Here is a 13,466-nt window from a genome sequence, read left to right on the forward strand (position 1 = left end):
GGGCAGAAAGCCTGAGACTGAACTGCAGGTTGAGGGCAGCAGCCTAGGAGATGGCTGGAAAAGGAATGCCAGGTGTCAGGACCTGAGAGACAACTATAGATAGGGCCCAGGAGAGCTGATGCTACAAAGAACAGCCCCTGAAGGGCTGGGAGAAAAGAGTGGCCTAGGTCTTAAAAAGGAGAGGACTCCAGCAGGGAGGCAATTGTGCAGCCATATGGTGAGAATAGAAGAAGCCCGAGGAAGCTGCTCAAGGCAAGTGTTGTAATCAGCAGATTTAGTGCTGGAGTGGGGTGGGAAGAGGAAACTGAGCACTGGCTTGGGGAGTGGCAACAACCGAGACTTGGTCTACCTAGGAATTTACTTCGGTACAGCTACATCTCTCAGGTGTGAAAAATCCACACCTCTTAGAGACGTAGCTATATCAAGATAGACTAGTGCTAGGTTGATGGGAGAATTCTTCCGTTGACTTAGCTACCACCTCTTGGGGATATGAGTTACCTACACCAACAGAAGAAGCTCTCCCATCAGCCTAGGTCAGAGGTGGGCAAACTACGGCCCGTGGGCCACATCCAGCCCGTGGGACTGTTCTCCCCAGCCCCTGAGCTCCTGGCCCGGGAGGCTAGCCCCCGGCCCCTCCCCTTCTGTTCCCCCTCCCCTGCAACCTCAGCTCACTGCGCCATTGGCGCAATGCTCTGGGCGGCAAGCTCCTGGGGCAGCGCAGCTGCAGAGCCCGGCCTGACCCGGTGTTCTGTGCTGCGAGGTGCGTGGCTGGCTCCAGCCGGGTGGCGCGGCTGTCTGTCCTGGTGCAGCCGTGCTGCCAGCCACCAGTGCTCCAGGCAGCGGGGGAGAGGGCTGGATAGAGGGCAGGGGAGTTCGGAGGGTGGTCAGGGGCTGGGGGTGTGTGGATAGGGGTCAGGGCAGTTAGAGGGCGGGGAACAGGGGGGTTGAATGGGGGCAGGAGTTCCAGGGGTGGTCAGGGGACCTGGGGGTGGATGGAGCAGCGGTTCCCGGGGGGGCAGTCAAGATTGAGAGGAGAGGTTGGATGGAGCAGGAGTCCCGGGGGGCTGTCAGGGGGCGAGAAGCAGGGTGGGTCAGATAAGGGGCAGGGGCCGGGCCACGCCTGCCTGTTTGGGGAGGCACAGCCTCCCGTAACCGGCCCTCCATACAATTTCTGAAACTCGATGTGGCTCTCAGGCCAAAAAGTTTGCCTGGCCCTGGCCTAGGTAATGTTTACACTGAAGCACTACAGTGGCGCAGCTGCAGACTTTTAAGTGTAGACAGATTTTTTGGAAACCAACTCAGCAAAATTGACTCAAATTTATTTTTCTCTCAGTATGTATTTTTTGCCCAGCTCTATTGTAGACATAATCAAACCTGTTGTTTTGGTCAGACTGAATGTTAACACATGTTAAATGTTTTGCTAGAAACTCATTCAGATGCTAAGTTACTAGAGGAAATTCTCCTCTGAGAAATATGCACTTTTCACTGTTCAGTAATTAGCTGACAGTAGAAATACCAGCTCACGTTTTTTCTATGGGTATTATGTGATTGTAAACATATCACCAGAGAAGTGTGTTTTGGGTTTTTGTTTATTTTGCTTTTGCATTTTTTAACTTCAGAAATATTATACCTTTACCAGAAAGCCAAATGCAGGTACTTAGCTATTCAGAGCTACTAACTGTTGTGATGTTCACCAGATATTTGAAACCTTTCTTCTTGGGAAAGCAATTTCTGTGTAGAATTGATCATAATTCACTCTGTTGGTTACCTAGCTTCCATCATCAAGAAGGAGAATTAGCAAAATCATTGAACAGCTAGCTGAATTTCAGTACCAAACAGAACAGGCCAGGAGCATAAGCGTGCTGATAGCTTGTCAAGAAGAGCTCTGTAAGTCAGAAGCATGTGATCGGATGCTAGCAGCAGCCTTAGACTGGGATGTGTTATGTTGGAAATGAAGGAGAGAGATTATTGAACATCCAGGATTTACAGAAACAAGAGCCTAAGATTCTCTGTCTGAGGAGATGGGAAAGAAGAAATTCACAAAAACCCCTGCATTAGCAGAAACTGACCCAGAGCTAAAGTAGTGGAAATGCTTTTTACTTGAATTGTATCTTAGTAGTTTGTAAAGCACAAGTGTGCAAAGGAAGGTACAGTCTCATGCAATGATCCACATGCTAACTGACCCTACAGTTTTAAAGTTCATCCATATCACAAACTGGTGCCCTCCTGGAAGTTGGAAAAACTGCCCCCAAAATTCAGAGTTGGGCCAGAATGAAGTAAATCTGTAAAACAAAAAAATGGTGCAAGTCTTGCATGATCTGTGGATCTTGAAAAATGCCAAGTGCCATGTTCAAAGGGTGGCATGGTTTTGCCATAAGCTGGAAAAGGGCAACTACTATTCTGTATATTGATAACAGCAGATTAGCTTTCAAATTGGCAGAAGCCTGCCCTTTTCCCAAATGCAAAGCCCAAATTGTTGTTGGGTCTTTGAAGAGCTTTCCCTCCTTTACCTCCCCCAGAATTGGAGTCCTGTGTTACTTGCACACTGACTATGGAATCACCTTGATTCCAAATTTTAACCCTTAAGTGTGTATATTAGAAATGCATATACATGGTTAGATCAATTCTGTACACTTCAAGTTGGCCAGGTTGGTAGAGTGCCTAAATGGGACATTCTTTTTATACTATCATTATTTATAGAGGTGAATCCAGTATGTTTGGGATATCTTGCTTCCTTATGTGATATGATGGCTTTTAGAAACAGTGTTACTGGCTACGCTGTTTATATGGTGATGTTTGGGCATCAGATTACTTTGCGAGTAGAACTCTTAAATGGGGCACACATTCGTGAGAAATATGTCAGTCTAATCAGTTATGTAGTTTACTTGGTGAAGAAGGAAAAGTCCAGATAGCAAAAAGAGGACTATGATTTGTCGGGACACAGCACAGGTTTATGAGAAGGGAAGATTGATAAAGAGCAGGAACTCAGACAAAAGAGGATTATGTCCAAAATTGCAAAAGCATCTTAAAGATCCATTTACATTTGTCAGTATGTTATCTAAAGTGTTATGAACCAACATTTTTTAAGCATTAATAACTTGGCTTTGTATATGTGATATCTATTTTGATTTTATGTCCCCACTCATTACAATTAATCTATGCAACTTTGGTACAAGTTACACTGTACATATGAAAATTTATGAGAGATCAATCCTGAAATCATTTCCTTTAGTTACAAGTAATAAAAATATAATAGAATTATGTCTTTTATTGCATGTTTTGGGCCAGGAGTGAGAGGTTTTGATTTTTATCAATGAGATGTAACACTAAACACAAATACATTTGTAAGAAAATGTGGCCCAAAGAAGTTATGCTGTCAAAAATCCTACTCTGTGCTTTTCTTAAATAAAATAAATTAAGAGATTTTTTTTTTGAAAAGCAGACTGTTTCTGTATTCGTAGGATCTCTTGAAATCTGCAATGTTAAATCTACTGAAAACTCCAACAGTCTAGAACTTCTGAGGCAGAACAAGGAGGAATTATGTTGAGATTTATAATAAAACCCAGAGCAGAAAGGAAATGTCAGACACGCATCAAATTTATAAGTAAGAAACTTCTGTGAAAAAGCCAATATTTCTACTATATAATCTTAGTGTTGCAAGCAAGTATATGGATCTTGGCAGATAAATGTCCAAAAATTTTTGAAAATATATTTCCTTTATTTATTTATTTTTAATCCTGTTGAAATTTGAATTTGAAAATTGCTTCTAGTTTTCATTTGCAGGAACACTCATTACAATAGTCTTTGCTTCCATATTTTTTAACTTTTATTTTTAACTCAAGCATTCAGCATTTCAAGGTACATAAATTAAGGTAACATACCTAATATCTGGTAAACCAAGGTAACTATAATAGAAATGTTTCAGAGTAACAGCCGTGTTAGTCTGTATCCGCAAAAAGAAGAACAGGAGTACTTGTGGCACCTTGGAGACTAACAAATTTATTAGAGCATAAGCTTTCGTGGACTACAGCCCACTTCTTCGGATGCATGCATATACATATATATGCATGCATCTGAAGAAGTGGGCTGTAGTCCACGAAAGCTTATGCTCTAATAAATTTGTTAGTCTCCAAGGTGCCACAAGTACTCCTGTTCTTCTTTTTATAATAGAAATGCATCTCTGTTACCATGGGAGAGCACAAAAAGGAGGTGAATGGAATAATTTATTTTTCAGCTAGCATGAGCAGTAGCTGCTGTATGTGAGGAAAGCAAGATATGGACAAATATTTTCAGCTGATATGTATATGGTATGACTGGTTCCCATTTCCCCGGCTTCTAGCCTCATAAATTCCTGAGAGTGTCAAACAGAAGGTCGGAGTACTTTTAGATCTCCTAGCTGTACTCTGTGGCCTGCCCAGGAGGCAGCCTTCTCCAGGCATTCCAAATCCCCTGAATCTGGAAGATCAATTCCCCAGATGGAGGAGGAGACTGCACCAACACCATTGCATCCCTGCCTGGAAGCCAGCAATTCAGATAAAACACAAAAGGGAGGGAGCCCAGTCCTCAAGATAGTGTGTGTGGTGATGGGAAGCAGTCCCCTACTTCTGGATCATTGATAAGGATGCCTATACTCTAAGTCTTTCTTCCAAATGACTCCAACCCACTACCACTCACCTCCCTCCATCACTTCACTCACTTTTGATGTCTTTGGGTGCTTCGGTGGCCTTTCACACCCTTTGGGGAACCTAGATGTCTATTCAGCTCTTCCATCTTCATTTAAGGTGGAATGGACAGCAAAGGAAAGGGCCATTTCCAAATCAGTCAGACAGTCTTCAAGGTACAAACCATTTGCTAATTACAGGGTGGGAAACAACTCTGCCCCATTTGTTATTGCTCACTACAATGAATTGGAGGTGCTCAACTATCTTTGGTAATCAAGTCTTCTGGTGTTATACCAATAGAATAAAAACCAGCAGAATTTTATTAAGAAGGATAAGGCAAAGATGCCACATTTATTGTAAATATAATGATAAAGCAAAAGATAAAAGTAAATAATGTTGTTTGACTACTTATTCCTATCACTACTTATTCCTTATATACACTCACATATACACACACACACATATATATATTCATTCACACAATCATTCAAGTTCTGTATAGGTGTTATAGTTACCAGCCTAGAAGTTGCTCATGCCAAGTTACTGGCCAGGTATCTTGGTCATGAGGATGGAGCCAAGTCTGTGTCAGATGCACCTGATGCTCCTGGAGGTTGGCAGCAGAACCAGAGACTCAAAGTCCTCAATCTTTAGAGTCCATTCTTATAGGAATTAATTCCTATATTACTCTATGGGAGCTGTTTCATCCTGCTGTTGCTGACTCAATCAGCAGATGGCACACTCCTGGTGGCTCCACACTGTCCAAAGTTTGTGTTCATCATCCTTCCAGGTGATGGGGTGGATCCCAGTTTACACTCCGGGGGTTGTCTGGTAGTTCACTTGACACATCCTTCGGCCGATGGATACTCCCTTTCTAGGCTGGCACCTCCCTAACCATTCGTGTACATCAAGCATTCATCAGCATACATTCCATATCTTAACCATATTTTAATTTACTGTCTCCACCACTTTTGGGGTACATAAATGCTAATTCATTTGAGATTTCCGGCCTTTAATCACAGAGGGTGGGGGTCTGTTCCTAGGGGCCATTGCTGTTACAGTGAAGTGAAAGTCACTTAATGGCTTATAGTGTTTGTTTACATTGTATCAATTACTTCAAGAACAAAGTCAATTAACTTGTTTGTAAGTTTTACATAGAAATAAAGTATCTTTCACAGGATAGATGCAATCAATGGTTTCTACAGACAGTAGCTTTAACAGAAGTTAAAGTTTTAACAGAAGACCCAAGAGATTTTTGTACTTGGTGAAACTGTTGGATTTTAAAATGGGACAAATTATGAGGGGGTCACTGTCTCTTGGGGGAATCACTTCTTTAATATCCCTACACTAGGTGTACCACCTCTGGCCACTAGGCAACATATGAGCTATCCCTGGTGAACATACCCCCTATCACCAGCCTTGGGTAGAAGTGACCTCCACAAACCTTTTTTGATGTGGTGGTCCAGACTGCCCTGTCATAATGATAGTTGTTCCATTCCCATGCATAGGAATGGGTGAGGGCTTTCCCATTAATATTAAAAGGAATCAAGGAAACCTAGCTAATGCCTCGCCAATGAAAGTATGAGTGAATCTAGGAGGAGGCATAAATCCTCATTTTTCCTGCAGTCTTGAAGATGGGGCATCAGGCTAATCATCTACCCTCAAAGAGTTCAGGAGTGCAGGGTAAGCTTGTTGGCCAGTCCAAAAGAGGTCAGGAAAGAATGGGGGAACCATGATCAGAACAGTTAGAAAGCATCTTAGGCTAGGTCTACACTGCGGGAGGGAGGATCGATTTAAGATATGCATATTCAGCTACGGGGATAGCGTAGCTGAATTCGACGTATCCGAGCCAACTTACCCCACTGTGAGGATGGCGGCAAATCGACCGCCGCGGCTCCCCCATCAATGGCGCTTACTCCTACCTGGGCTGGTGGAGTACGCGCATCGATTCGGGGATCGATTGTCGCACCCCGACGAGACACAATAATTCGATCCCTGAGAGATCGATTTTTACCCGCCGATCCAGGCGGGTAGTGAAGACAAGCCCTTAATAAGGGGAACCTGGTACTTGTTTGCTGGAGGGTTATGATCGGTTAATATTTATACTCCCTGTGGTATTGATGTTTCATTCATTATTGGACTGACATTTATTATCTATATTGTGATGGCACCCAAAATAGGCACTTTCCAAAGAAGGAGGAGGATCAAGACCCAGCCCCAAAGAGCATACAATATAAAAAGAGGGACTACATCTTAAATCAAATTCTAACAGGATGGGGGTGAAATCCTGTCTCCACTGAAATCAGTCGCAAAACTCCCATTGACTTCAGTGGGGCCAGGATAATTTACACTTTAATTGAAAAGGTTATGTCTGTTGTACAAGTATCCAGGGCCAGCTCCAGTTTTTTTGCTGCCTCAAGCGGTGAAGAAAGGGGGGGAAAAAAAAGGAAAACCCGATTGAGCGGCTGCCAAAGTGCTGCCGAAGAGGAAGCGAGGCAGTGAAGGACCCGCTGCCAAAGTGCCACCACAGGCACGGACGTGCCACCCCAACAACGAGCGGACTGCTGCCCCTTTCTATTGGCCGCTCCAGGCACCTGCTTCCTTTGCTGGTGCCTGGAGCCGGCCCTGCAAGTATCAGGGGGTAGCCGTGTTAGTCTGTATCCACAAAAACAACAAGGAGTCCAGTGGCACCTTAAAGACTAATGGATTTATTTGGGCATAAGCTTTTGTGGGTAAAAAACCTCACTTCTTCAGATGCATGTCTGTTGTATAGTAACTTGTTAGTCATATAGTTGTATAGATATGTTTCTTATTGCCCGTTGCTCTATGTCTGTGTATTATAGGTCTGTATATTATAGATGCTAGCTCACTCTATTATTAAGGGAGTCTGACATTTCCCATTATAAGAACCCATTTTATATTGCTTGTAACTTGGTCCAATTTTAACCTTCAGGCTGAAGTTTTCCCTAGTGGGCGTCTGACTGAGGCTGGTGTTTTTTTGAAACATTTCACCCATGATGGTTTGTCTGTTTCTGAGAACAAGGCTAGGGAAAAACATTGTTTTGGCCATATTAAAAAAACTGGCAACTTCTTCTTTGAGATAGACATGGCAAACCCGTAGAAAAAAATGCAGAAATTGGGCATGTTTTTGGCTTAATTCGCTTGTGAGTTGCTTGTTGGCTAGTTTTTGGCTTATAGCTTGTTGCTTGTTTGGCTTATTGCAGCTTGTTGTGTGTCTTTTTTTATTGGTTCCAGGGAAGCAGGGGTGAGGGGGGGAGAGAGTCAGGGGTGCACAGAGGGCCCACCATAGTCCCAGACTGCACGCCGGGAGGATCTAGTCACATAATGTGTTGAGGTTCTTAGGGATTGGCTTGTTTTGGCCTTGTTTTGAAATGGGATTAGCTTGATTTTTGGCTTATTGTGAAAGTCGGGGTGCTTATTTACTGTGTGAAAACTGGCAACTGCGCTTCAGATCCCACTCCTCTTTTGGAACAGGGTCTGCAGATTTGAGACAAATTTTTGTCAAGGATTTGCCTTTTGCTGTCCCAGTGCACTGAATAAGGCAGGGGTCCTGTGGGAAAAGTAGTAGGTGATCATGTAATTACAGAATGTATAATAAAGCATAAGAAAAAGAGAGCCATATGGCAACTTTAATTCTTGAACTTCTAACTTTTGAGTGCTTGACTTTGCAACCTTAATGTTCTTTTAATGTAGTTTTAAATGTGAAATATATTATGTTGATTTATTTTACAGTGTGTTTACCAGAGCTGTGTTGTGATGTTGATCCTCAAGAAGTATTGGATCGTTCTCAGGAGTAAGAGATCTTGAGTGACTGAATGGTATGGAGATGTTATTCCCCACCTCAGAAGAGGCAAGAACTCACTGACCTGACTGGACAAGAAATTAAAAATTTCCCTCTAATACATTCACTGGCAGAATATAACTTGTCAGTTAAATAGAAAACTCTGAAAGCAATAATGTATTTCATTTATAGCTACACTTGTAAAAAGAGACTTATAGAGGACAATAATTTATGCAGAGAAATTGAGTGTCTGAGACAGTTATAGAAATGTTCTGGTGGATCAGGGATCTCTTTATTTACTAAACTGCAAGTGGCCACAGGCCATCTGGCAATGTTACAAAGAGTATAACAGCAGATATTGGAAAGAAGCTTAGTAATCTATGACTAAATTTATGATAGCAGAGACACCACAATAAATTTGCTCGTTAGACCAATCCATCTATTCTTCCTTCCTCCAGAAAGGATAATTATGCAGATAGCAGCTACAACCAAAATGTTTCCCTCAAAGATCCAAAAGGTATTAGCTGAGAAATTGCTCTTTTTTATCAGCAATTGTGTAAATTCTCATGGCACTGAAGAAGAAAATAATGATTATAGAGAGGATAATAAGATCAAAGTAGTTAGAGATGGAAAAGGTTGATTAGATGATCAGGTCCATCACCCACCAAGGGCAGACTATAGACTTGATTGTCTCTGGCCCTTCATGGGTATACAGCTGGAGAAGAGGCTACAAGGAGCCTTCCTGCCACTTATCCCACTTCACCGGGGCTTGGAATAATCATAGACCTTGTGCTCCACAAGGGAACCCAGTTAGGCTTTTGACCTTAGAAAGTCTTACAGTTACAAAGATGCGTCTAACAAAGTGAGTATTCACCCAACGAACGCTTATGCTCCAATACGTCTGTTAGTCTATAAGGTGCCAGAGGACTATTTGTCACTTTTTACAGTTACAAAGATGTGTTCCATAGGTTCCTCAACTCTATATTGTAACATAATTGAAGACAGAGTTCTGGCTTATCCCACTGTCTGATTCATGGGAAAACTGGAATCTGGATCTTCAGCTGGACATGAACAGAAAAGGAAAAAAAACTTTGGGAGTGCTAGAAAGGTTTTTATTGATAACAAAATGCAAGACCTAATGCATTGACTCCCTACCTAGAATATTCGTAAGTCTAGTATCTTTTAAGGAATAAAGGGATGTCAGTAAAGATGTGCTGGTACGCATTTGATTACATGGTACCTTTATCTGTATGTGGTTACACAACCCCATAGTTAGGTCATTGTGATGGTGTGTAGTACATGATTATGACTGTGCCCAACTTCTGTCCATCACATGAGTAATAGCAGAATATAATTGCATAGTTTGCTGGATTTCACCATCTTTAGTATAGCTTAGTTAATCATATGATGCATACAGCAAGACATATTGTCAAATATTGGAAAGTCTCTCAGTTTGGGCCATTAGTGTAACCAAATTTGGGATGCTGGTAAAAATGATCATCCTATGACCATTCTTAACAAAGACAGATTCATTTGTGAGAATCAACGATTCCTTTTTCACTGTATCGATGACTCTCTATTGCATGGATCTTGATGTGTAACATCTTAATGCACGTGTAATTTAAAATACATATTAGACTATGTATAATTAACTGCTTAAATGCACCCCAGTACTGTGGTGTTAAAATAATCAGTCGAAGTTCATTAACTCTTTGTGTGCTGATTTGCATTATACACAGAAGTCTGAGTTAAGTCACTTAGGGTTTTTTGTGGGGGGTGGCGAAAAAATATTTTTAGGGATTTAAGTGCACAGTAAAGCTTTTTGGCAGCAATAAAATAGAAGCTATCTGGTCAGGTACATGAGAAATGTTCATTTTCCAAAACACCTTAAACCCATGACCCTTTTCTTTCTGTCATGTACAGTCTTTATGATTCTCATATTACATAGATAGGAACTGCTACTTCTAAAGTGATTTTTCACCATCATAACAACAAAGTTATTGCTAAAGGAGGAGGATTTATTCCTCAAGTTTCTTTGCAAAAGTCAATCATGCCTGCAGAGAAGCTTGACTGATTGTACAGATGTTAGATGGTTTTGAGGGGAGAATGTTAATTATCTAACACTTTAGGAGGAGAATCAGATCAAGAATCTATCCTTAAGGAGAGGAATACAGGGCACTGGATGGCTCAGGGAATTAGTAGTGGAATATTCGGCTACCCCACAATTCACTACTTCAGCTCTAGCATGGTGACTGATGGTCATTACCATCTGCCAGCTTTTTCATAAATTTATGTCAAAGGAATTGATAGTTTCAGTCCAGTTTGTAAGGGACATGTATCCACATTATAAAAACATCACTACTGTTGGTTTAGACATCAAAGACTGAATGTTACAGAAAACAAGCTACACTCCCACCATAACAAGTCTGGGTTGAGAAGTGCACCAGGTACTGCAAAGCAACCTGTGCTGCCATGAGGCCTATTGAAGCTATTCTATGAACCAATCAAGGATTTCAGACCTCAGTGCCTCTTGAACACTAAACTAACTGAAAGGTGTTTCTTACTTGCTTTCTTTGGCCAGAAATATATTAAAGTTTAATTGAAGCACTAATATAGTATATGGAAAAAACAAAATAGGTCACTCTTACTACAGAATATTCTGTGTCATGGGCAATGACTTGCCTAAGCCACACTGACTTAACATTTTCTGATTCTAATGGAAAGGTCCTCCAACCAAAACAGTTCAGCTGCTCTCTTTTTAAGCACATGAACCTCAGTTTTTCTACAACTGGTAAGATCCTTTGTCTCATTTCTGGGAATGTGGAGGAGATATTTTAATAAGAAGTCCAACAGTAATTTTGCCTTTTGCTAAATGGATCATATTCAGCTAAACAAAATTAATGCCTCTCTGTCCCTTAGCATCTTTCATAACACAGACATGCCCATATTCATGAGTCTGGTTTATCAATAGAAAACTGATATGACATTCATTAGAACTTGACCAATTCCCTTGCCTTTTCCTTCCATATCTACAGAATTATCTTGCCTGCATTAGTTGCAAATAAAATCTTTAAAACTTTATCTTTTGTCAGCTAACACTGTCATGGCATTTTCCTGTACTTAGCATATAGAATATTGTGGTAACCCTAAGAACTTGCACATAGCAATTGTAAAGCTTGGTAATGGTGATCCTTATATTAGGCTATTTTCCTCTTTGACCCGAAGTGACAAATTTTGCATATTCCATTCTAGCCTTTAGTTCAGATACCCAAGAGCAATGACCAGAGTAAAGTGTGTCAGGTACAGTATGGTATTTCTTTAAGAGGGAAAAAAGAATGGTATTAAACACAGAATTCCACAAACATGAGATTGACAATAAAGGAAAAAGGAAGAGGGGAAAAAGAAAGAGACTTAGAACATTAGCTGGTCATAAATATTGACAGGAATATGGGCTTTTACAAGGGGTTCCAATAAACATTTAAGCAGTGCTTTGCATTTTCTATTAATTACTATCAGCTACCCATTATTTCTAACAATGGATTCCACTAATTGAATGCCAAAATGTGAAAAGGCAACAGTTTAATAACAGGCTCACTTCCTGCAGGAATTCATATTAAAGGGGGAAGCCAGGTAGGAGCAGCTATGTATCTTTACCTAGAAGTCTGCCACATGATTTTGCCAAGAAACTGTTTCTACACCTCACTGTGAAAGTCAAGAAATTTGACTCATAAACTTGATATGGAACAAAAAGCAAAGGATATGTGAAGCTGACAGACCTCAGGGATCAGAGTTATTGGCTGCTACCTTCAGAGTTTTATTGGCAGATGGTGAAGGTGACCTCTGATTTAAGCAGACAAGGGGGTGCACAACCCAAACTAGGGTCAATATCTGCAGGAGGAAATAAAATGCATGCCCTGCCCCAGAGTCTATTTTACACAATGAAATAAGCTGTCAAGCTTTATGTAACTGTTTACTCTGGGGGTAGAAATTAGTAGTTACCTTAGCAACACTCATATCATCCGAGACCTATCCATGCAGTAGGCTAACTCTGATTTGCAGAGATGCACTTACTTTGAAAATGCATTAAGTAACCTTTTGAATATTTAACCACATTTTTATGAAGAGTGAGTGTACTACAGTCAAGAAAAAATTGTTTCCTCCTAGATTTGGAAGCACTGCATATCGGATTAGATTCTTAGCTGGTAGAAAATCAGAGTGACTCCACCAACTCCAGTGAAGCCACGCTGATTTATATCAGTTGAGGATCTTGTGATGGGTTGGATCACAGAAACCCCCTTGGGAACTGCCAACTGATGTGCCAAGACTACTACTCCTCCTGCTTTCCTGCCCTGGCAGCTTAGAACTCCAGCATCCTGTCTTGTTGAGCCAGACATGCCAGTCTACTCCAACACCGGCCCAGGGTCTGAACCACATGCCCCAAAGTTGCAGACTTAACTGAAAGCAGCTTACAGAAGTGTTCCTGTCTTTAACACTCAGATGCCCAGCAACCAATGGGGTCCAAACCCTAAATAAATCCCGTTTACCCTGTATAAAGCTTATACAGGGTAAACTAATAAATTGTTCACCCTCTATAACACTGATAGATATGCACAGCTGTTTCCCCCTCCCATATTAATACATACTCTGGGTTAATTAATAAGTAAAAAGTGATTTTATTAAATACAGAAAGTAGGATTTAAGTAGTAACAGACAGAACAAAGTGAATTACCAAGTAAAATAAAATAAAACACGCAAATCTAAGCCTAATACAGCAATAAAACTAAGTACCGATTAAAAACCTCACCAGTTCCAGTAAGCTTCCTTTTTACAGACTAGTCTCCTTCTAGTCTGGGTCCAGCAATCACTCAACCTGTCTTTTGTTCCAGTTTCTTTCAGGTATCCTTGGGGGTTGAGAGGCTATTCTTTAGCCAGCTGAAGACAAAATGGAGGGGTTTCCCAGGGGGTTAAATAGACTTTCTGAGAACCTCTCCTCACACCTATGCAAA

This window comes from Malaclemys terrapin, chromosome 1 (genome assembly GCF_027887155.1).
Source record: "Malaclemys terrapin pileata isolate rMalTer1 chromosome 1, rMalTer1.hap1, whole genome shotgun sequence".
Taxonomy (NCBI): Eukaryota; Metazoa; Chordata; order Testudines; family Emydidae; genus Malaclemys; species Malaclemys terrapin.